Raw genomic sequence first — 22744 nt, forward strand, 5'->3', positions numbered from 1 at the left:
CTATACAGTAGGATCTTGTGATTGATCCTTTCTACACAAAATAGTTTGCACCTGCTAATCCCAAACTCCCAATCTATTCCTCCCTCACCCCCCACCCCCTTGGCAACCATAAGTTTGTTCTCTAAAAAATATGGAATATTTCACAAATTTGTATACCATCCTTGTGCAATCTTGTGTCAACTTGTCTATATCATTCCAATTTTAGTATGTGTGCTGCCCAAGAGAGCCCCATCATCAATTTAATCATAAATTCTTGGAAGGAGGAACTTGGCACTATTTTAAATGATTATTACTGTCCATTGATTATCAGATGCATTGTGATTTTAGAACATTTATGTGGGAAAAAATGTCCTCTGAGACTTAAGAAAGTACCCCAGGGTGGTGATCTGCTTCCTGGTGTTATGCTCACTAATTCTCCTGGGATGGAGAAGGCTTCCCCAATGGTTGCTCTTAAACAGTTAATGTAACAAAAATCCAACTATTTAGATCAAATCACTGTCTTTGCTCTTGTGTTTAGAGTAAACATCAGTTTATTTATCACCAGTTCTTGAGTCATGATTTATCAGCAGATCTTGTGTGGGTTCCTGGAAGTGGTATGACCCTAGTCCTATTCACATGCTCCGGATCCTTCCTTCTCCTCAAGAGGCAGGATCTGGGCTGACATGGCAGATTGTGATGTTCTCTGGAAAACAAAGTGGTCCAGAGAATGTCCAGTTCTGATGTCACATGATGGGAATCAGACACCAGCAATCTGGCTTGAATTCAGTTGAAATGGTGGAGGGAGGAGGAACTCAAAGCCAGAAGCAGCAGCATCTCATGAGGACCTACTGTGTGCCATGGTGTGAGGTGCTTACACTTGTGATATTATTTAATCTTCACAACAACTCTGTGGGATGATGAGTATCCCACGTCACACAGATAGGAAAGCCAACATTCAGAGAGGTTAAGTCTCTTGTGCACAAGACGACATGGTTAGGGACAAACTCTGGTTTTTCTAATGCTAGAGCCAATGCCCTTGACCACTGTACCATGAAAGACATTGAAAATAGCTGGTGATGTGCTGCTTGGAGATAAGAAAAATCTCAGAGGGAATGCACTTGTTGTCTTCAAAGCCCTAGGAGGCAAAGCGATGAACTAGAATGATTACAGGGCCAGAGAGGCTGGAAGTATCCCCAGAGGCACACAGCTAAAAAATGGTAGAGTCAGGATCGTAACCGGGGGCTGTTGTAAGATTTATTCCTGCTTCTATAAAAAGAAAAAGAACAACTACTTCAGAGAGTTGTTGGAGGAGTAAATGAAGCCACATTTGGAAACCATGTAGTCCTGATACTTAGCAAATGCTCAATAAATGCTTAATTCCCATCTCACCCATTTCCTTTGCTAAAAAGAGCTGATATGTGGAACAATTTTGTTAAGTGGTCCCTACTGTCTAAAAATTAGAGATTTAAGAGAGTCAGGGTGAATTTTCTCTTCAAAAAATTTTTTTTAATTAAAAAAATTAAAAACAAAAAAATTAAAAACAAATGTTAATTCATTTTTGTCTGTGCTGGGTCTTCGTTGTTGCATGGGCTTTCTCTATTTGCAGTGAGTGAGGACTACTCTCTAATTGTGGTACACAGGCTTCTCATTGCAGTGGCTTCCCTCATTGCAGAGCACAGACTCTGAGAGCATGGGCTTCAGTAGTTGTGGCTCAGGGACTCAGTGACTGTGGTACACAGACTTAGTTGCTCTGCCCTACGTGGAATCTTCCCAGACTAGGGATCAAACCCATGTCCTGTGCATTGGCAGGTGGATTCTTAACCACTGGACCACCAGGGAAGTCCCAGGATGAATTTTTAATTCAATTCCACAGATGTTTTCTAGACCCCTACTGAATGTCAAACCTAGAACTGGTCACTGAGCATGCAGAGACAAGATGTGCACCGTGCCTTTAAGGGTTTCCCTGGTGATCCAGTGGTTCAGACTTCACTCTTCCACTGTAGGGAGCGTGGGTTCCAGTCCTGGTTGGGGAACTAAGACTCCACATGCCACTTGGTATGGCCCAAAAAAAAAAAAATTCAAATCGTCACTTTCCACAGGTTAGGGACTGTTGACTGGCCACTGGGACCAGCTGCTCTGCCTTGTCCCCTATATCCCAGACAGAGAGGTTCTGTTCGCTCAGAACCAGATGCAGAAATGTAAACCAAGAGGCTTAGCATGCTGAAGTGCTTATTGCAGAACTGGGGGTGGGGTGGGGTGTGTGCAAGTCCTCAGCTGACATTTGACGTGGAAGCTGTGGTCAGGGCCATGGGACCACACACATGCTTCCTGGGTTTTCCCTGATATTGGGTGAGTGGGGACAGGGGGAAAGAGCAATGACCTGCAGGACAGGAAAAGAGAGGATTACAGTATGGTTTGACCAGGGTTCCAGATGATATGAGCAGCATGGAACAGGGAATGCCTGTGGGTCATAGTCATTGGCACTGTGGTTGGCTCTGCCTGGCTGAGGAAGTAGGGCTGCTTGTCCTTCCTGAAGGGAGCCTTCAGCCTCAGCCTCGACGCTGGTCTTCTTGTCTATCTCCTTTGAGTCTGTGAGCTCCCTGGGGAGAGACCCTGTGTTTTCTCTCTCTGGTCCCTGCAGTATCTTCCATGGGGTTGTGCAGGCCTGAGACAAGTCTCTGTTTCCCTAAGTGCATCCCTCACTGCTCCCCATCCTGTGCCTCAAATGTCAACTAACCAGACCACTGTGATCCTGGGAAGCAGTCCACCCACGTGTCCTCGTTTGGTGCTGCCTCGTGGAAAGAACGTGGGCTTTGGAGTCAGAGAGACCTGTTCTCACGCCTGTCGAGGCCTCACCTGTACATGTGGGAGGCTCTCTTGCAGGGTTATTGTAAACAGTAGTCACGCTGCATCTAGATCAGTCGAACATAGTCTTCCAAACGTCTTAGTAATTACTGTTTGCTGGCTCAGATGGTAAAGTGTCTGTCTACAATGCAGGAGACCTGGGTTCAATCCCTTGTTTGGGAAGATCCCCTGGAGAAGGAAATGGCAATCCACTCCAGTACTATTGCCTGGAAAATCCCATGGACAGAGGAGCCTGGTAGGCTACAGTTCATGGGGTCGCAGAGTCAGACACGACTGAGTGACTTCACTTTCACTTTCAAAGTAAAACATCAATTTCTGTTTAAAATTAAAGTAAATCCTTCAGTAAAATAAGCATGGCATTCAAATTCAAAAAATGCATGGGAATCATACATGAAAACCAATCTAGAAAAGGTTTTTTACAAGTCTGAACATTCAGCATCCCACGGGTAGTGCATCTGGGCACAATATCTTGTGTCAAGCACAGCCTTAAAGACTCTGTTTCTGGGTCAGGCACTTAAGGACAGGCCACAGGGTACTGACACTGCAGTCTGTCCTCCTTCTGAGTTCCTTTTAAAGGCCTGAGTTGTGTAGGGGCTGTGTCCCAGGCTCCCATGCCCCAGACCTCAAAGATGAAGCTGTGACCCAGCTCAGCTGTTTCATCTCAGTTCCCATGGAAGCAAGTGGTGAAGTGATGAACTGGAAGCAACACCATCTTTATTCCGTTGCCACCCTGCACCACAAAGATTTTGCATGGGGAGGCTATTTTTAGCACTGTTTTCTTTAACGTGTCTACCTGTGTTCTTGGATGGGACCTTAGGGATTCTTGTCTTTCTATTTCATTTTGTCTGCTCCATTCATCCCATTGTTGTTGTTCAGTCACTCGGTCATGTCTGACTCTTTGCGACCCCAGGCACTGCAGCACACCAGGCTTCCCTGTCCTTCACTGTCTCCCAGAGCTTGCTCAAACTCATGTCCATTGAGTTGGTAATGCCATCCAACCACCTCATCCTCTGTCATGGCCCCTTCTCCTGCCTTCAATCTTTCCCAGCATTAGGGTCTTTTCTAATGAGTTGGCTCTTCGCATCAGGTGGCCCAAATACTGCAGCTTCAGTTTCAGCATTAGTTCTTCCTATGAATATTCAGGATTGATTTCCTTTAGGATTGACTGGTTTGATCTCTTTGCAGTCCAAGGGACTCTCAAGAGTCTTTTCCAACACCACAGTTCAAAAGCATCAGTTCTTCAGCACTCAGCCTTCTTTACAGTCCAACTCTTACATTCATACCTGACTACTGGAAAAACCATAGCTTTGACTAGATGGACCCTTGTTGGCAAATCAATGTCTCTGTCATAGTTTTTCTTCCAAGGAGCAAGCGTCTTTTAATTTCATGGCTGCAGTCCCCATCTGCAGTGATTTTGGAGCCAAAGAAAATAAAATCTGTCATGGTTTCCATTGTTTCCTCATCTGTTTGCATGAAGTGTTGGGACCAGATGCCATGATCTTAGTTTTTTGAATGTTGAGTTTTAAGCTAACTTTTTCACTCTCCTCTTCCACCTTCATCAAGAGGCTCTTTAGTTTCTCTTCACTTTCTGCCATAAGGGTGGTGTCATCTGCATATCTGAGGTTATTGACATTTCTCCTGACAATATTGATGACAGCTTGTGCTTCATCCAGCCTGGCATTTCTCATGATGTACTCTGCATACAAGTTAAATAAGCGCGGTAATAATATACAGCCTTGACGTACTCCTTTCGCAATTTGGAACAAGTCTGTTGTTTCATGTCCAGTTCTAACTGTTGCTTCTTGACCTGCATACAGGTTTCTCAGGAGGCAGGTAAGTGAAAAAGTGAAAGTGAAAGTTTGCTCAGTCATGTCCGACTTTTTGTGACCCCATGGACTATACAGTCCATGAAATTTTCCAGGCCAGAATACTGGAGTGGGTAGCTGTTCCCTTCTCCAGTGGATCTTCCCAACCCAGGGATCGAACCCAGGTCTCCCACATTACAGGTGGATTCTTTACCATCTGAGCCACCAGGGAAACCCAATAATACTGGAGTGGGTAGCCTATCCCTTCTCCAGCGGATCTTCCCAACCCAGGAATTGAACTGGGGTCTCCTGCATTGCAGGTGGATTCTTTACCAGCTGAGCTACCAGAGAAGATGGTATTCCCATCTCTTTAAAAATTTCCCACAGTTTGTTGTGATCCACAGGGTCGAAGGCTTCAGTATAGTTAATTAAACAGAAGTAGACGTTTTTCTGGAATTCTCTTGTTGTTTCTATGATCCAATGGATGTTGGCAATTTGATCTTTAGTTCCTCTACCTTTTTAAAATCCAGTTTTAACATCTGGAAGTTCTAGGTTTATGAACTGTTGAAGCCTAGCTTGGAGAATTTTGAGCATTACTTTGCTAGTGTGTGAGATGAGTGTAATTGTTTGGTAGTTTGAGCATTCTTTGGCATTGCCTTTCTTTGGGACTGGAATGAAAACTGACCTTTTCCAATCCTGTGGCAAAACGTGGTCCACTGGAAAAGGGTATGGCAAACCACTTCAGCACTCCTGCCTTGAGAACCCCATGAAAGTATGAAAAGACAAAAGATTTATCCCATAATCAGAGTAAAACTGATTAGCTGAAAGACTGTTCCTTCTGACTACTCCTTGCCTACCTGGGGTCCTTGGGGCTGAGAAAGCCTGGGATCCATGGACACCAGCTGCTTGTTGGGCTGCAGTGGCCATACAGACCATGCAGCGGCATGGGGACCTGGGTGTGGGCAGTGACGCTGGGCCACCCCCTTGTCTGTGTTGTGTGTAAGCAGCAGCTGTTCTAAGTCTATGGCTGGGAGGGGTTGCTCACAGCCATGGGAGACCAGGACTCCCTCTGTGCTTCTCTGAGCCCCACCAATGACCATTAGTCCCGAGGTTTAGTATTTGACAAACATGTATCGACCTCCTACATAAAGATCAGTTCCTGTGCCAGGTATATCCTGTTGTAAGTTCTCTTTCAGTGCCTTTTCCCACTTAATCCCTTGGCTTTGGACTAGCCATCTGCTTTCTCTGTACCTGCTGAAGTCCTACCCATCCGTCAAGATCCAAATATCGCCTCCTTTTGATAGACAGGTGGTCTTTTCTCATGCTTTCTTTGTGCCTGGGTACTTGTTCAGTGTGGGGCAGCCATAGCTTATGCATTTCTTTAAAACGAGGGTCTAGTTCTGTGCCTTGTTTGCAGAACTCCCTCCTGCTTGGGGTGTTCTCCTTCCTTCCACCCCAACTCCATTCACCTGATTCATGCCTCCTCAGGGCTTAGATCTCAGTTTGGACCAGGAGACCTTTCTTGACCCCACAGACTGGATGAGACTACCCTCCCCTGTGCCCCCACAGCATTCTGTACCCCTCTCCCTGCCAGCATCATAGCACCTCTCATTCTCCACAGTGACATGTTACATTCTTTCTCCTCGTGTCTAGAAAGTCAGTTCTGGGGAGACAGAAATCCTGCTTGTTTGGTTTCCTTCTGTATTCTTAGTGCCACCTAATAGCCCTCCAGGCACCCTGGAAGCACACAGTTAATATTGGACAAATGAATGAGGAAGTCTGGCTTTAGGTTCTAGGGCTATGCCTCAGTGGTGTGACCTTGGAAATGTCAGTCTGCTTTGAACCACAGTTTCTTCTTTGCTAAAGGGACAGATAATCTCCTAAATCCCTTTCAGTGTGGACACCCTGCTCTCTCGTGCCCTGTTTCACCTGCTGTCTACAGCTCACGTTCTGGCCCATCTAGCATGAGTCATGCCCAGAGAAGTTCAGGCTCTTACTCGCTTGGAGGATTTTACATTCTTTGGAGAACATTTCACTCTTCAAATATTATCTTTCTGATGTGGTCCTTGGCAGCATCTCAGATTCTGCCAGCTCACACAGGTCAGTCCCTCCCCAGGCACAGATGCCTTACTTACTCCCTCAGTTCCTGGCAGGCTGGGCCTCGAGCATCCCCATCAGAGGCCCCAGAAAAGGGTGGAAGCTGCCAGGCCTGGGATGGAGCATGCTGGGATTCTCATGCAGCCAAGAGGAGGGGCAGCTGTGACTCAGTATTTGTGAAACGTTAACTTGTGGGGTGAGTAAGACCAGATTGAGGCTGTGTGTCTTGGGAAGTGGTGAGTCTAATTAATTGCAAGTGGAGCCAGGAGGCCAAGGTCAGTTCCTGCCATTGCTGCTCCCACTTCCTAACTGTGTCCTCATTAATCTATCTCTTCTGAGTCCCAGCTTTTTAATCTATAAAATGGAACACCCAGCCTCCTCCCCCCTAGCATGGTTTAGAAGCATGGGGTGACACATTTTCATTTTTATGGAATACCTACTATGTGACACACTTTACATCTGTTATTTAATATAATCCTCAGAATAATTCCATGCCACTGAGAGGTGCAAAACCAACTCTGGATTTCTTTATAGCAGCATGTCCCCAACTATTTATTGCAACATTCCTTTCTACCTGGAATGTATTTCCACCTGAGGTTAACAGGTGAGGATTTGCTGGTCAAACACATTTTGTTTAATCCCAGATTCCCCCAAATCAAGCAGGACCACCCAGAGCATTTTCTAGAGGCATGTGTACCCTTGATAACTCAACGGCATACATTAATTAGATTTAAGGGACAAGCTCCAGCCACCCTGAAACTCTAAATTATATGCATAGCAGTCTGGAATTAGGTTCCCTGATGTTTGAGTTGGTAGAGCTTCTGTTTCCCCAGACAGGACCTGCCAGAGCAGCAATCCCTAATGACTCTGATTATGGAATTGTACTCCACCCCTGAGACTCTGTCTGGGTTCTGTGTGTTCAGAGGTCTCTGTGCCAAGGGAGGTGTTCTTTCATCAGGGTGCTTAGCAATGGGTCCTGGGGCTGGAAGCTGAATCACCATCTGGATATTTTCAGACTCCTTCTTACCCTCAGTGAACAGGTGGAAAAGGAGGTTACTGTGCTTTTATGGTAGTTAGTCTTGATGACCAAGCGAAAATAGGTTGCTGCTAATGAAACTGGGCATGGAGGGTCTATCTGGAATTAAGTTCCTCTGTGGAGTATTCTACAATTTTTTTTTTCACCTTCAGGGGTTTGAAAAAAAACAAACAAACACAACTTCTAAGTCTCCATACTGCTAAGACCACCAATGGCTCAGATCCTTCAGGAATGAAGATTTGGTTTGGGTCACCCCACAAAGTCAAGAGTTCTGACCAGCTGAGATGCTGGCTGAGAGCGGAACAAACACAGTATTTAATTTTCTCTTTCTCCCTCACTCTTCCTAACTATAATTTCATGACAAGTTATTGAAGATATCTCTAGGATTTGTTTTTTTTTTTTTGGCTGTATTATAATAAATTTCCCTTTTTTCCCTTTGTTCTCTTATGGTCTGACTGGTGCATAGTGGCAGTGGTGAATTTTACAGATTTGTCTACAGGCTGTAGCACATTCAGATAGAATTGTGATGGAATTAGAGGAGGAGAAACATTACCTAGAGACCCCAGATGCATTGCCCAGAATAATAATTGATGAGTGTTTGGTTGGCTTCCTGTATGCAGAGGGCGAGAATGTTCCCAAGTATGGAGAGCCTCGTCGTGTTAGATTTTTGTTGTTGGGTAATAATAACTGTTGCCATTGTCAAGCTCCAGAATGGAAGGAAGATCTATGTGAAATTTGGGCAGCTAGCAAGGAGACTGTATAGGACATCATTAAGTTTTCTGCCTGGTTGTCAGCATTTTTAGAACTCCTGGTTGCAGAAGTTTAAGCTTTATGGGTCTGACTCCTCAAGGATTCACTGGTCAGACCTACCCAAAGGAGCAGCTAGAGGAAGCAGGGCTTGCTCAGAAACATTCGTGGGCCAATGTCGGGGTAGGCGTCCCGGGCTGGGGCAGGACCGGTTCTATGAGGGTAACTGTAGCCAGGGTAGTTTGCACTTGTGCTCGGCAGGCTTGCAGCAGTCACCGCAAGTTTCTTCTGAGGCCAAGTCTCTAAGCATCTCTCTTAAACTTTCCTTGAACTTGTCCTCTGCCATTCCCAATATCTCTGAAATAAACTTTAGTTTCTGATTCTTGCAGCAAGGAAGTCTGAGACATAAACATTGAAATAATATTAGTAGTAATATAACAATAAAATCATAATAATCATAATAATGGGCTTCCCTGGTGGCTCAGATGGTAAAGAGTCTATAACAATAATAATAAAAAACCTTGGATTTAAAAAAAAAAAAAACTCCTGGATCCAGGCACTGTATCCTATACTTTGTTGCTGTTCAGACGCTAAGTTGTATCTGACTCTTTGTGACCCCCATGAATTGTAGCCCACCAGGCTTCTCTGTCCATGGGATTTTCCCAGATAGGAAGCCTACAGTGGGAAGCCATTTCCTTCTCCAGGGGATCTTCTTCACCCAGGGATTAAACCCACGTCTCCAGCATTGCTAGGTGGATTCTTTACTATTGGTAAAGCCCAATATTATATACTAGGAATGCATTATTTCATTTCCTCCTTTCAGCATTTTGGTGTATTTTTACTTGTTTGATTTTGCTTTTTAGTAGCAGAGGTAACCAAAGCTTAGAGAGATTTCAAAATTTGTCTGAAGTGACAAATTAGAAATTTATGTTCATTAAACTTGAATGGCAGCAGAAAATAAATCAAGACTATGAAAATAACGTTTTAGGGTTTGTTATAAGAAGATTTGTTATGAGAAACCTGAGAAACCTGTATGCAGGTCAAGAAGCAACAGTTAGAACCGGGCATGGAACAACAGGACTGGTTCCAAATTGGGAAAGGAGCATGTCAAGTCTGTATATTGTCACACTGCTTATTTAACTTATATACAGAGTACATCACGTGAAATGCCAGGCTGGATGAAGTACAAGCTGGAATCAAGATTGCCAGGAGAAACGTTAATAACCTCAGATATGCAGATGACATCATCATTCTGGCAGAAAGCAAAGAGGAACTAAAGAGCCTCTTGATTGAAGGTGAAAGAGAAGAATGAAAAAGCTGGCTTAAAACTCAACATTCAAAAAACAAAGATCATGGCATCTGGTCCCATCACTTCATGGCAAATAGGTAGGGAAACAATGGAAACAGTGACAGATTTTATTTTCTTTGGCTCCAAAATCACTGCAGATGGAGACTGCAGCCATGAAATTAAAAGATGCTTGCTCCTTGGAAGAAAAGCTATGACAAACCTAGCTCTGTTTAAAAAACAGAGACATCACTTTTCCAACAGAGGTCTATGTAGTCAAAGCTATGGTTTTTCCAGTAGTCAGGTATGGTTGTGAGAATTGGACCAGAAAGAAGGCTGAGTGCTGAAGTACTGATGCTTTTGAACTATGGTGTTGTAGAGGACTCTTGAGAGTCCCTTGGACTGCAAGGAGATCCAACCAGTCAATTCTAAAGGAAATCAGTCCTGAATATTCATTGGAAGGACCAACGCTGAAGCTGAAGCTCCAATACTTTGGTCACCTGATACAAAGAGCCAACTCATTAGAAAAGATCCTGATGCTGGGAAAGATTGAAGGCAGGAGGAGAAGGGGACAACAGAGGATGAGATGGTTGGATGTCATCACTGACTCAAGGGACATCAGTTTGAGCACACTCTGGGAGATGGTGAAGGACAGGGTAGCCTGGTGTGCTGCAGTCCATGGAGTCACAAAGAGTTGGACACGACTGGGTGACTGAACAACAGTAAGAAAATTTCCAGGTAGCTCAGTGGTCAAGAATCCACCTGCCAATGAAGAAGACTCAGGAGACACAGTTTCGGTCCCTGGGTCGGGAAGATCTCTTGGAGGAGGAAATGGCAACCCATTCCAATATTCTTGCTTGAATAATCCTGCACACAGAGGAGCCTGGCAGCTACAGTCCATGGGGTTGCAAAGAGTCAGACACGACTGAATGACTAAACATGCATGCATGAGAAAATTTAAAACATGCACAGAAAGAGAACAGTGTAATAAATCTCTGTGCACCCATCACCCCAGCAAATCAACAAGAATATAGTATGCTATATATTACTTATGTTTATAATATAAACCATATATCACATATGCTTTATGATTATTATATATTATATAATATAATATGCTTTATATTATTATATAAAAGATCTAACTATATTGAGATTTTTGCTTGTTGTGAGGTTTAAGAGTTTGTAGTTGACTATACTTATAGGAACAAAATTAAATTTTATAGTAAAATTTCAAACTATGTAAAATTAAAAATACATGTCAGAATATCATTAAGAAGTAAAAGGCAAAAAATAGACTGTGCAATTTATTTGCCACATATTTTTAAAGTATCTTTATTATATAAAGAGATGATGGCTAGTGATAAGAAAAATTATGAACTATAGTAGAAAAGTGGGTCAAAGGTGTAACATACACTTCTTAGTAAAAGAACCAACAATAACTATCAAGTTTACTACTAATCAAAGCAATGAAAATAAAGAAAAGGTATTTTCACTTTTTTTCATGAAATGAAACATTTTAAAATGGATATTCATATTCTGTTGAAAGAGTGATTAACATAATTCTGTTAGAAATTAACTTGACAAAAGGTGTTATGGACTTAAAAAAGTTTATATCCTTTGATCCAAAATTTCCAAGAGATTCTTCTCCTAAGGAATTATGAGAGATATAAAAAGGTTTCTATGCAAACAATTTCTTTGCGGCATGAACTATAAGAATCGAAATATTGTGGTGGGGGGTGGAACCTCAAAAGCCTAACAGTAAGAGAATGAGAGAAAGTGAAAGTGTTAGTCGCTCAATAGTGTCTGACTCTCTGCGACCCCATGGACTGTAGCCCACAAGGCTCCTCTGTCCATGGGATTCTCCAGGCAAGAATACTGGAGTGCATTGCCATTCCCAGAGGATCTTCCCGACTCAGGAATAGAACCTGGGTCCCCCACATTGTGGGCAGATTCTTCACCATCTGAGCCTGGTTGTGTAAATTATAGTGCACAGAAGTAATATCACAGAACCATTTTCTGTGGAAAGTAGTCATATACGTAAAGTATGGTTTTATTTATGTAAAATTCCTCTCTTTCTAACACACATATGCGAAGAAAAGAAAATTGGAGAGAAATATACCAACTTAAGAGGGGTTATCACTAGATTGTGGGATTGTAGATAAAAATAAAACTTTCTTTTAAATCTTTCTGTACTTTCTATTTTTCCATGAAGAATGTGTATTCCCCTTTAGAATAAAAAAAGAAAGTAAAAAATTGACTTAAAAATGTTATCCAGCAAAAACTTTCACAACTTTACCACTGTGAACCATGTGAACTTTGTAAATGGTTGTTTTTAATCCCTAATAATTAATAAAACTAATATGCAGTAATACTGATAATGGCAATTGTTTAGTACTCACTACATGAAAAGCATTTAAACATTTCTATTTATGGTATCAATTGCTACCTGTAAAACAGACTTATAGGAAGGATTATAATCCTTCCCATTATATAGATGAGAAAACCAAGACTCCTAATGGGTAAATGGCTTGCTCAGGGTCACAGAGTTTTCAATGGTGGAGCCAGCTCTTAAAATCAGTTAGTTTGATGCCAGGAACCCTGTTCTTCTTCACTAGAAGTCCACTGGTGAAGGCACTTTCCTCCTGGACAGCATGAAATACAAGACAGCCCTTCGAAAGTGAGCCTGCATCACAAGACCACATAAATCACGGTCTTGGGTTGGCTCAATGCTGAGTCCAAACTCATTTGATTGTTAGAATCAATTAGCAGTCAGAAGACTGATTTGAAGAGAAAATCCAATTTTCCCTGAAGTTGAGGAAAACAGGTTTTTCTCTATTTTATTCAAGGAAAATAGGGAGAAAATCCACAATAGAGTGGAGGCAGTACTTCCTGACCTTTTTCTAAACAGAAGCTTCTGTTTATTCATTTTCTAGGCCTCTATGCCTGACCCATACCCTGCAGAAGGACAGTCTCTTCCTTTAGGAATATCGGTATCTTCAATTAGGTTAAAGCCAAGGCCTCCAGGTCTGGAAGCATTTTCTGCCTCCTTCTATGACTGTGCACATCTCTGTGATGTTCTGTAAAGGGTTAATATTTAACTTACAGGTGGTGACTTTCTTGTCTTTAGTTTTCCACATATGAACAATGCTGGGCTGGGTGCTTTTGGTTTCCCAGACTTTCCCACACCTTGCAGGCTTGTGTGAGGATTAGTGATGGTGGTAGAAAGCTGATTATTCTGTAGACTCCACGAAGACAGAGTAATGCTAGCCTTGTTCCCATATGGACCTGCATTTTTTGGCCTGGTGCCCTTCACGTAGCAGGTACAGCAGGTCTTTGATGCATAACAGTATGAATGAATGAACATGGCACATAGCACAATGTGCCTAAGAGCCGGGGCCCCATCATGCCCTAGCCATGTTACCCTGTTAGCCTGCCCTTCTCTGGCCCTTAGTCTGCACATCTGTATAACAAAGGGCTTGCATTGTCGGTCTCAAGAGTCCTCCCAGCTCTGACATCTGTTCCTGTGTCTAAATACTCCTGCAGTGAGCTGGGGCTCAGGGAGGAAAGATGATCTTCCCAGCCTGTGCCCAGGATTATTTGATGTGTTCTCCATGTGAGATGAGGAGCCTGTGGACCCTTCTGGGGCTTGCTCCTCCCCCTATGTACCCCCATCTGGGCCTCTCTCGCATGGCAATCTGCAACATCTGTCAGAAGCACTTGGTGCCAAGATGACTCTTGCCTCAAATATGTCCTTGGAAAGCCCTGGCGATAGGGAGTCTGCTGGGAGTTTATGTAACTGAATGAGTGGCCAGGAGAGTGTGAGCAAAGGGCTCTGAGAGCCCTCATGGTGACTCAACAACAGGCTTCATGCAGCATGAAAACTCCAGAGGACAGAGCACCTTGGCGACTAGGGCAGGAAATTCTGCTGGTTTGCCATTTCCTTCTCCAGGGGATCTTTCTGACCCAGAGATCAAAGAACCCGGGTCTCCCTCATTGCACAGACTTTTTATTGTCAGAGCCATCGGGGAAGCCCGTCCCAACTTTACATATATATATATATATATGATGGTTATTTCTCTTTTGACTCTAAAAAGAAAGGGTTTGAAGTAGCTGACCTAAACATAGAGTCTGAGTAGTAAAAGAATGAAAAATAAATGAGGAAATCAGAATGAAGGAAAAATAAAGTTTTTTGGGGTGAGGGCGGATATTGACCCTTCAGATCCACTCTCCACCCTTCTCCATCCTGCTTTCTGCTCTGGGAACTGACTTGTGTGACCTGTATCTAGATTCTCCACGGGTTTGGCCATGGGAATGACCAGCAGGAGGTCAGAAGGAGAACAGGGTGAGCTCTTTGGGCAGGCTGCATCCTTCCATGGGGGACACAAGTCCTCTCAAGGTAACCTTTCCAACAAGACTTTCTGCTTCTAGACAGGTAACTGCTCTGTCCCTCAGGAGGAAGGCTGAGAAACCCCACTCTTACTGGCCCCTGGTCACTGTATTTCCCTTCCCTCCAGCCCACACCTCTGTAAGTAGTCCCACTGTAAATAAAGCCTGCTTGAATTACACTAATTTCAGTGGACCATCTGTTTCCTGTTAGGACTCTGGCTGATATATAAGGATAGGTAGAAAATGAGAGGCAGTCAGGAATAATGGTCATAAATTAAGTACAAATCATGGTGCCCTGTACATGTGCTCCCCTCAAAAGGTGCGTGTGTACACGTGTGGCTCATTTGACTCTGACCTTCCCAGTGACCAAAGCAAGAACTGGAGGAGGAGACCTCTAGTCCTATTTCTTCCTCATGCCAGAGCCTGAAGGCTCTTCCTTCATAAAACAGTCACCATCACTCCCATTACTTGTGTTGTGGATTGAATTTTGTCCCCACAAAAGGTGAGTTCAAGTCCTAGCCCCTCACACCTATGAATGGGACCTCACTTGGAAGAGGGTCTTTGCAGAGGTAACTGCATTAAAAGGCGGGCTCACCCTTACCCTGGGACTGATGACCTTGTAGGAAGAGGGAACTTCTGACACAGAAACTCACACAGGGGCACACCACGTGAAGATGGAGGCAGAGGTGGGGGTGATGTGCGACCACCAGAAACTAGAATAGATTCTAGAATCTGGGACAGATTCTCCCTCAGAGGCTCCAGAAAGAACAACCCTGTTGACAGGGCTGATGCCTTGATTTAAGCTTTCTAGTCTAGAACCCAGAGAAGGCAATGGCACCCCACTCCAGTACTCTGGCATGGCAAATCCCATGGATGGAGGAGCCTGGTAGGCTGCAGTCCATGGGGTTGCTAGGAGTCAGACACGACTGAGCGACTTCACTTCCACTTTTCACTTTCATGCATTGGAGAAGGAAATGGCAACCCACTCCAGTGTTCTTGCCTGGAGAATCCCAGGGATCGGGGAGCCTGGTGGGCTGCCATCTATGGGGTCACACAGAGTCGGACACGACTGAAGCGACTTAGCAGCAGCCGCCACAGCAGTCTAGAACCCTGAGAGAATAAGCTACTGGTTTTAGCTACCATGTTTATGGTTCATTTCTATGGCAGCCCTAAGAAAACTCCTGCCTCCTGATATGGCACCAAGGCTCTTCATGATCTGGCTGCACCTACCTTTCTGAATTCATCTCCCATCACTCACCAGCTCACACTTTAAGCTCTGGTTCTCACATATTCCATGGTCTTTCATATTTCCAAGACTTTGGCTATGTTCTTATTGTTTTGAAGAACTTTTCTGCTTTACTGGACTTGACTAAAGTTTTGTCACTCTGAGACATTCACCTCGGGCATCACTTTCTCCAGGAGACCTCCCCTGTCTCTCCCAGCTGTGTTGGGTCCACCTGCTTTGGACTCCTACATTATCATAACAGATAGCTGAAGCATTTGTTTCCCTTTCTAGATAATAACATCCTGAAGGGCAAGGTTCTGTCTTCCTCTGCATCTCCAGGGTCTAGAACAATGCCTGGTACATGGTAGATGTCCTATCAATGTTTCTAGAACTGTACAGTTCCTTAGCATGACGTGATCTGATGCTTACTATAAGCTAGGTACTTTTCAAGCTTTGTATGTTTTTCATTTGTGGATGAAGAAGGTGAGTCTTGGAGAGTGTGATGGTTAATTTTATGTGTCCATTTGGCTAGGCTTTGTGCCTGTTTGCTTGGTCAAAAATCAGTCAATGTATAATAAAGGTGCTTTTAAAGATGTAATTAACACAAATCAGTTGACTTTGAGTAAAGCTGCTTAACTCCATAATGTGGGTGGGCCTCATCCAATCAGTTGAGGGCCTCAAAAAAAAAAAAAAAAAAAAAAAGAAAGAAAAGACCGAAGTCCCCTGAGGAAGAAGGAATTCTGCCTCTAGATGGCTTTTGGACTCAAATGCAGCAACAACTTCTAACCCTAACTCTTTGCGACCCCATGGACTGTAACCCACCAGGCTTCTCTGTCCATGGGATATTCCATGCAAGAATACTAGAGTGGGTTGCCATTTCCTTCTCCAGGGGTTCTTTCTGACCCAGAGATTGAACGTGTGTCTCCTGTATTTCCTGCATTGCAGGTGGATTCTTTACCTTTGAGCCATCAGAGAAACCCCTTTAACTGAATTGACAGCCTACTACCTGCTCTACAGATTTTGGACTTGCCAACCTCCACAGTCATGTGGACCAGTTCCTTAGACTAAATCTCTCTCTCTCTTCATGTGTATCCTATTGGCTCTGTTTCTCTGGAGAACCCTGACTAACAGAGAGAGGATATTTTCTGAGGTTACATGTGTACACATAGTTAACTGGGATTGAAATTAGGTCTGACACTACAGCCTAGGCTCTTCCATTTCAATCTGCTGCCTCTTTACTTTGGACAGTTAGAGATGAGGAATGAGCTGTATGCTGTGCTGTTGGCCCTGACAAATCTATCTTGAGCAATCAGCTCGGGGCCTTGCATGGAGTATGTTGATCAAATGAGTTGTGTATTTACTAAATCTCATTTCACTTTTGCTCAGGAAGCAGAAATGTTTATTCCTTTAAAAAACACAACTGCTAAGTGAGGCAATATAAATTGGGACCCAGTTCTTTAAAGTGGCTGAGATGTTCATTGGCAGAACATTAGAAATGAGGGATGTTGGTTTTAGCTCTGAACAGCAATGCCATTTTTCATTTCTGTGTCATATAGTGTTTACACAGCTCGGAAATGATGGCAGCACCCAAATATCCATTCCCGTCTGTATGACAGCCTGCCTTCCAGAGAATGGGCATTCTAGGAGTGGACCTGTGTGAGAACAAAGGCAAAGGGCAGCCTGGGGAAATTACCCTTTGTTGAGAAGTTAGTATTTGTTTCTTTTTTAAAAAAATATTTATTTGGCTGCGTTGGGTCTTAGCTGGGTCATGTGGGATCTTTTGTGTGGCACTCTAACTCTCTAATTGCAGTTCTGGGCTCTGGAGCACATTGGCTTAGTGGTTGCAGAGCATGGGCCCAGTTCCTCGGTGGTGTGTGGTATCTTAGTTCCTTGAGCAGGGCTCGAATCTGCATCCCTTGCATTGCAAGGCGGATTCGTAATCACTGGACCACCAAGGAAGTCCCGAGAAGTCAACATTTGTGTTTTACCTGAAGCCTTACTACCCTTTAAGTTAGTTCGGACACCATTTTGCAAATGGTGAAGCTGGGTCTCAGACAGGAGCAGTAGCTCGCTATGTTTGAGAAACATATTCAAGAGATATTTGTGAGCAGCTACTATGTGCCAGGCACTGGGCTGCGTGCTGAGAATTCAGAGGTAGATAAGCGTGATAGATGTTGGTCCTTGAGAAGTTAATACCCTGCTGAGGCAGAAAGGGATGAAGTAGATGAAAATAAAACATGTCCAAGCAGTGTGACTCTGTGCTGCTAATGGCAGGGCTGGGATTTAAACAAGAGTGTGCTGCTGCTGCTGCTGCTGCTGCTAAGTCACTTCAGTCGTGTCCGACTCTGTGCGACCCCAGAGATGACAGCCCACCAGGCTCCCCCATCCCTGGGATTCTCCAGGCAAGAACACTGGTGTGGGTTGCCATTTCCTTCTCCAATGCATGAAAGTGAAAAGCGAAAGGGAAGTCACTCAGTCATGTCTGACCCTTGGCGACCCCATGGACTGCAGCCCACCAGGCCCCTCTGTCCATGGGATTTTCCAGGCAAGAGTACTGAAGTGGGTTGCCATTGCCTTCTCCGAAACAAGAGTGTGGAAACCTTCAAATCCCAGACTTGTTTTGGGTTTCTTTTCCTGCTTTGGTGGTGTCCTTGTTTTATAATGCTCCTTATTCTGGTGCCTTCCTAGGGACTGCTACTAAAAAAATCCCCCTAAGTTTCATTTTCCTTAACTGTAAAAATAGGAGGTTGATGTGAGGCTCAGCTGAGAGCATGAATGAAGAAGGGCTTTATAAATATTAAGAAGCTCTCCAAAGGCTGGTTTTTCATTAACAAACAAACATGTTCTGTGTGCTTAGTCATGTCTGACTGTTTGCAACCCCATGGGTTCTCTATCCACAGGATTCTTCAAGCAAGAATACTGGAGTGGCTTGCCATTTCCTACACCAGGGGATCTTCCCGACATAGGGATTGAACTGGCGTATCTTGTATCTCCTGCATTGGCAGGTGGATTTTTTACCACTGTGCCCCCTGGAAAGCCCCAACAATCACCTGTCTAAACCTTTTCAATGGATAGCTGAGCATTATTCAAAATAGTATGAGGGTGATAGCCAGGGTGAGATTTTTCTTTGCGTAATATATGCAACAGAGGCTTTAAGCAAATTAATAGCCAAATAAGATTGGAAAAGTTAAATATAAAGATTTACAATCTATATAAAATTTAAGTTAGTTTTCTAGTTTTTCAACCCTCTACTAGTTACAGTGAGCATTTCCTTACAACGTGTGTATCACAGAAGTATTTTATTTACCAAGTAAAAGAAAAAAGCAAGCATTGGGTATTTTATCCACTAGACTGAAAGCAGGGAGTGCTGTATTTTAAATTCTCCAAACCAAACTTCTCTCTCCTTTTCTTTTAGATGAGACTGTTGCTTATAAACTTTGATCCCTGACCACAGTCTGGTTCTGAAGATTCTATCCTATGCAATTTGTGACAAGTGAATATCTAGGACATAGGCAGCCTTCGTTTTTTAGAGGTGTTGCTTTTTATTTAATTTACTTCCTGACCTGTTTGACAGTCATTATCTGATAGCCTACAATGTAATTTCTACCTTCAAAAATTTTAGCGAAACCATGACATTTTTCTCTATTGCCCTGAGGTCTACAGATAATAATGCCTGGGACAGAGTAACTGTTCAATAAATGAGAGTTATTGTTAAAATAATAATAATAATTACTATTGTTATTATTATTATTATTGCATGTGTATTTTTATTATTGCATATATATTTTTTCATTGCATATATATTTTTTCATTGCATATGTATTTTCAGAATGGATAGGTAGAAATTGGAATGTAGGCCCCCACCCCAAAAAGAAACCAAATAAAATCTGTGAGTAGAAAGCAACTTTAAAAAATTGTGTATCCTTTTAGACCCTCATTCCTAGCCTGTTTTTTCCTGTTACACAGGGTTCCAACATGTTTAGCATTTAGGTTATACACAGAGGATTAGAAGTAACAGAATCTTCCTATATGGAAAGGAAGAAGTTTGTGCATTTCTATCTGCCAGATACTGAAAGGTTATCAGTGTTCTCTTCCTGCTGATGGTAGAATCAGAGCTGACTTTGACCCTGGTTCTTCTCCTCACTGGCAGAGTGTTATTTGGGGTTGCATGTCACTAACCTCTTTTATTTTAAAGAATAAAATGAAGTAAAGTGTAGTCGCTCAGTCATGTCTGACTCTTTGCAACCCCATGGACTGTAGCTCACCTGGCTCCTCTATCCATGGAATTCTCTAGGCAAGAATACTGGATTGGTTTGCCATTCTCTTCTCCAGGGGATCTTCCCAACCCAGGGATCGAACCCGGGTCTTTCATATTTGCAGGCAGATTCTTTACCATCTGAGCCACCAGGGAAGCCCTTAAAATGAAATAATTGTTATGAAAAAGTAATAACACCAATTTTATGGTGCTAATAATATCCATTCCATAGAGTTATTAACAAGGAGAACACACATTTGCCCAGCTCTTTGTATTGCACATGACCTTCATCTACATGGTTACTGTAAATCCCCTAAGAGCCCTGAGCAGTCAAGGTGTGAATCCCCACCTGACCCATGAGCAAAACCAGGCCTGGGAGTGAGTAATGCCTCTCTGGCTACATCACTAGTTAATAGCCCTGCTGGGACTAGCCCCAGCCCTCCTTCCTTCCGTCTACTTTGTTGCTCTTAAATGTAATTATGACAACCGTCAAGTGCAGTAGAATATGTCTTAAGCAAGGGGATTTCCATCCTCCATTTCCCAAGACTCTTCAATTTGTTTGATGCATTTGAGTTAACAAGCACCCCTTCAGTGCCTAATACATCAGATCCCATGAGAAGTTGGGGTGATGAGTGTGGAAGAGAGAGAAACATGCTAGACGCATGCCGGTCTGTAAAGGACCCCAGGTCTAGTGGTACATGAGGACATTAACAGAAGAAAGAAAATTAAAAAAAATTCAAATGGCTTTTATAATGTAAAATTATAACAAAGTGAGCATGGATAAGACTCATGTATTTCCCCAAATCTGATTATACAAAATTAAGTTATTTTGTTATTTTGTTTTGGAGAAGCAAGGCCATATTCTGGTGAGCAGGGTAGGGTTTTCTTTTGAAGAGAATAATTGATTCCATTGTCAGTCATTCTGGGAATTGTTTTTTCTGGGAGAGAAGATGGGTAAAATTTTGAACTGGGTCAAGATTTTGGCTCAGACCTTGAACTGGGGATGGAGGATTGAGACAACTGTGATAGTGGTATGAACAAGAATGGGGGGGGGATCATATTAAGATGAATAATGGCCCCCAAAGATATCAATTCCTAATCCCTCTAACCTGTGGATCTTATCTTACTTGGAAAAAGGGTCTCTGCAGCTGTGATTAAGCTAAATCTCTTGAGATGGGGAGATTATCTGGGATTATCAGGGTGGTTCTGAAATTCAACAACATGTATTCTTCTAAGAGCAGGCAGAGGGAGATTTGAGGACAAACGGCAAAGGAGGAGGCAACGTGGTCTGGAAGGCAGAGACTGGAGTGATGCAGCTGCACATCAAGGAAGAGGCCTTCTTCAAGGAGCCACACATCACGGGGAACACCTTCTCCCCAAAAACCTCTGGTGGGAACATGGCTCTGCCTACACCTTCATTTTGGTCCCGTGACACTGATTTTGGACTTCTGGCTTCCAGAACTGTGAGAAAATACAATTCTGTGGGTCTAAAGCCACAAAGTTTGTTATAACAGCCATAAGAAACTAATACAGCGGCTTAGAGGATAGTCAGCTGCCCTTGGCCAGGCAGAGGACACGCATTTGCAGGTCCCAAACCTCCAACTTCACTGGTGGCGATGATGGCAATTGCAGCACTGGTCCAAGGGTCCAGAGATGCAAGGGGATTCTGGAGCAGCCAATATCCATGGCAGCCTCAAGGGGTGGATATGAATTCCACCAATCCAAGGGATGAAAGGAACACAGGACTCCTCTTAGACTGTGAAGAGAGTCAGGCCTTTGCAAGGATGGATAGGGGGCATCAGTGTTCACCGCCAATAGAGAGTGGGGACTTTGGCAGATGATGCAGCCTGGAGGCAGAAGAATGTGTAATGGCAAGGACAGGCCCATCCCTCACACTTGCAGGGCCTGGAGCAGGAGTTCACATGGAACCTGTACACCATATGTCTAAATATTTAAAAGTTATAAATCAACTCAATAAACTATTAAGCAATATATTTTGAAAATATATTTTGAAATTAAAGCAATATGTTATGTTTTTGAATGTAGTCTTGAAACTACATTTAAAATGTTTTTAAATGAGTAAAAGTTGGCAAAGTATAAAATATGACTGAATTTAATTGTTATTGAATATATCTGAGTGTTCTGTTGATGAGCCAAAAATGTTTGGGTGAGTGACAGACATACATAATTCATAAATTTTGATGTTATTATTCCATAAAATTAATTTTCTTGCCTCTACTTCTGCAAAATTAGCAATTATGCTTTTTAATCTTCATTATGTAATGCCTTTTTTTATCTTTGATAATATTCCTTGCTTGCAAGTCTGATCTATTTGAAATTAATATAGCTACTCTTGCTTTCTTTTGATAGCATGGCTTAAAAATGCACAAAATAAATGAAAAAAAGAGAAAGAAAACAAATAAAATGAGGCCAATGATAATTTTGCTTTCTGCCCGGAGGAACTTTTGGTACTATGATAAAGGGGTGAGAATTCCAGTCAGACTATGATAGTCTCACTGAATTCAGGAGTCAGAGTTCAGGGAGGTGGACTTTGCTGGAATTTGCAGAGCAGAAGACCAAAGGGGAAGGACCTACACAGAGAAAAAGCTCCAGAAATCTGCACGGGTTTCTTTTGAGTCTGTTGTTAAATATTAAGCTGCATGCACACAGGGGGAAACTATGCAGCCATGAAAAGAATGACTGGCGAGCTGTAAGCAGAACAATTCCCGAAGCTCTCATAGTACCAAGAGAGATCTGCAACCAGAGCAGAGAGATCCCATTGAATGCCTAAGATATTCAGTAAACACCAGAAGGATCATCTCCTATGAGAAGTCCTAGACAAGCCCCAAATTAACAAGCTTAAGTATAATCTTGAAAGGATCAGGGTGATCCATAAGTTATTTAGGTGCCTACCAGAACAAAGCTGACACTCTTTATAGGAGGACAACAACAAAATCCAGCTCACAACAATGTACAGGATTCAATTAGAAATTATTAGACATGTTAAGAAGAAAATGAGATAATAAAAAGAAAAATCAGCCAGTAGAGACAGGTCCAAAAA

General features: G+C 43.0%; 1 long non-coding RNA gene and 1 other non-coding gene across 2 annotated transcripts in view; one reads left to right on the plus strand and one right to left on the minus strand.

Moving 5' to 3' along the window:
- The window catches only part of LOC147375410 (uncharacterized), a 49157-nt gene extending 27049 nt beyond the window's left edge, over positions 1–22108 (plus strand). The window contains exon 2 of the long non-coding RNA XR_015160043.1: positions 20929–22108. This is a non-coding gene — a long non-coding RNA (uncharacterized LOC147375410). The remainder of the gene's footprint in view (positions 1–20928) is intronic.
- Positions 125–229, minus strand: LOC147375411 (U6 spliceosomal RNA). Its single transcript, XR_015161702.1, has one exon. It is a non-coding gene; the product is annotated as a U6 spliceosomal RNA (small nuclear RNA).
- Positions 22109–22744: the final 636 nt, after the last annotated feature.

The sequence above is a fragment of the Bos grunniens genome, chromosome 3 (genome assembly GCF_055505025.1).
Source record: "Bos grunniens cultivar Pamir isolate PY7600 chromosome 3, Bosgru_T2T1.0, whole genome shotgun sequence".
Lineage (NCBI taxonomy): Eukaryota > Metazoa > Chordata > Mammalia > Artiodactyla > Bovidae > Bos > Bos grunniens.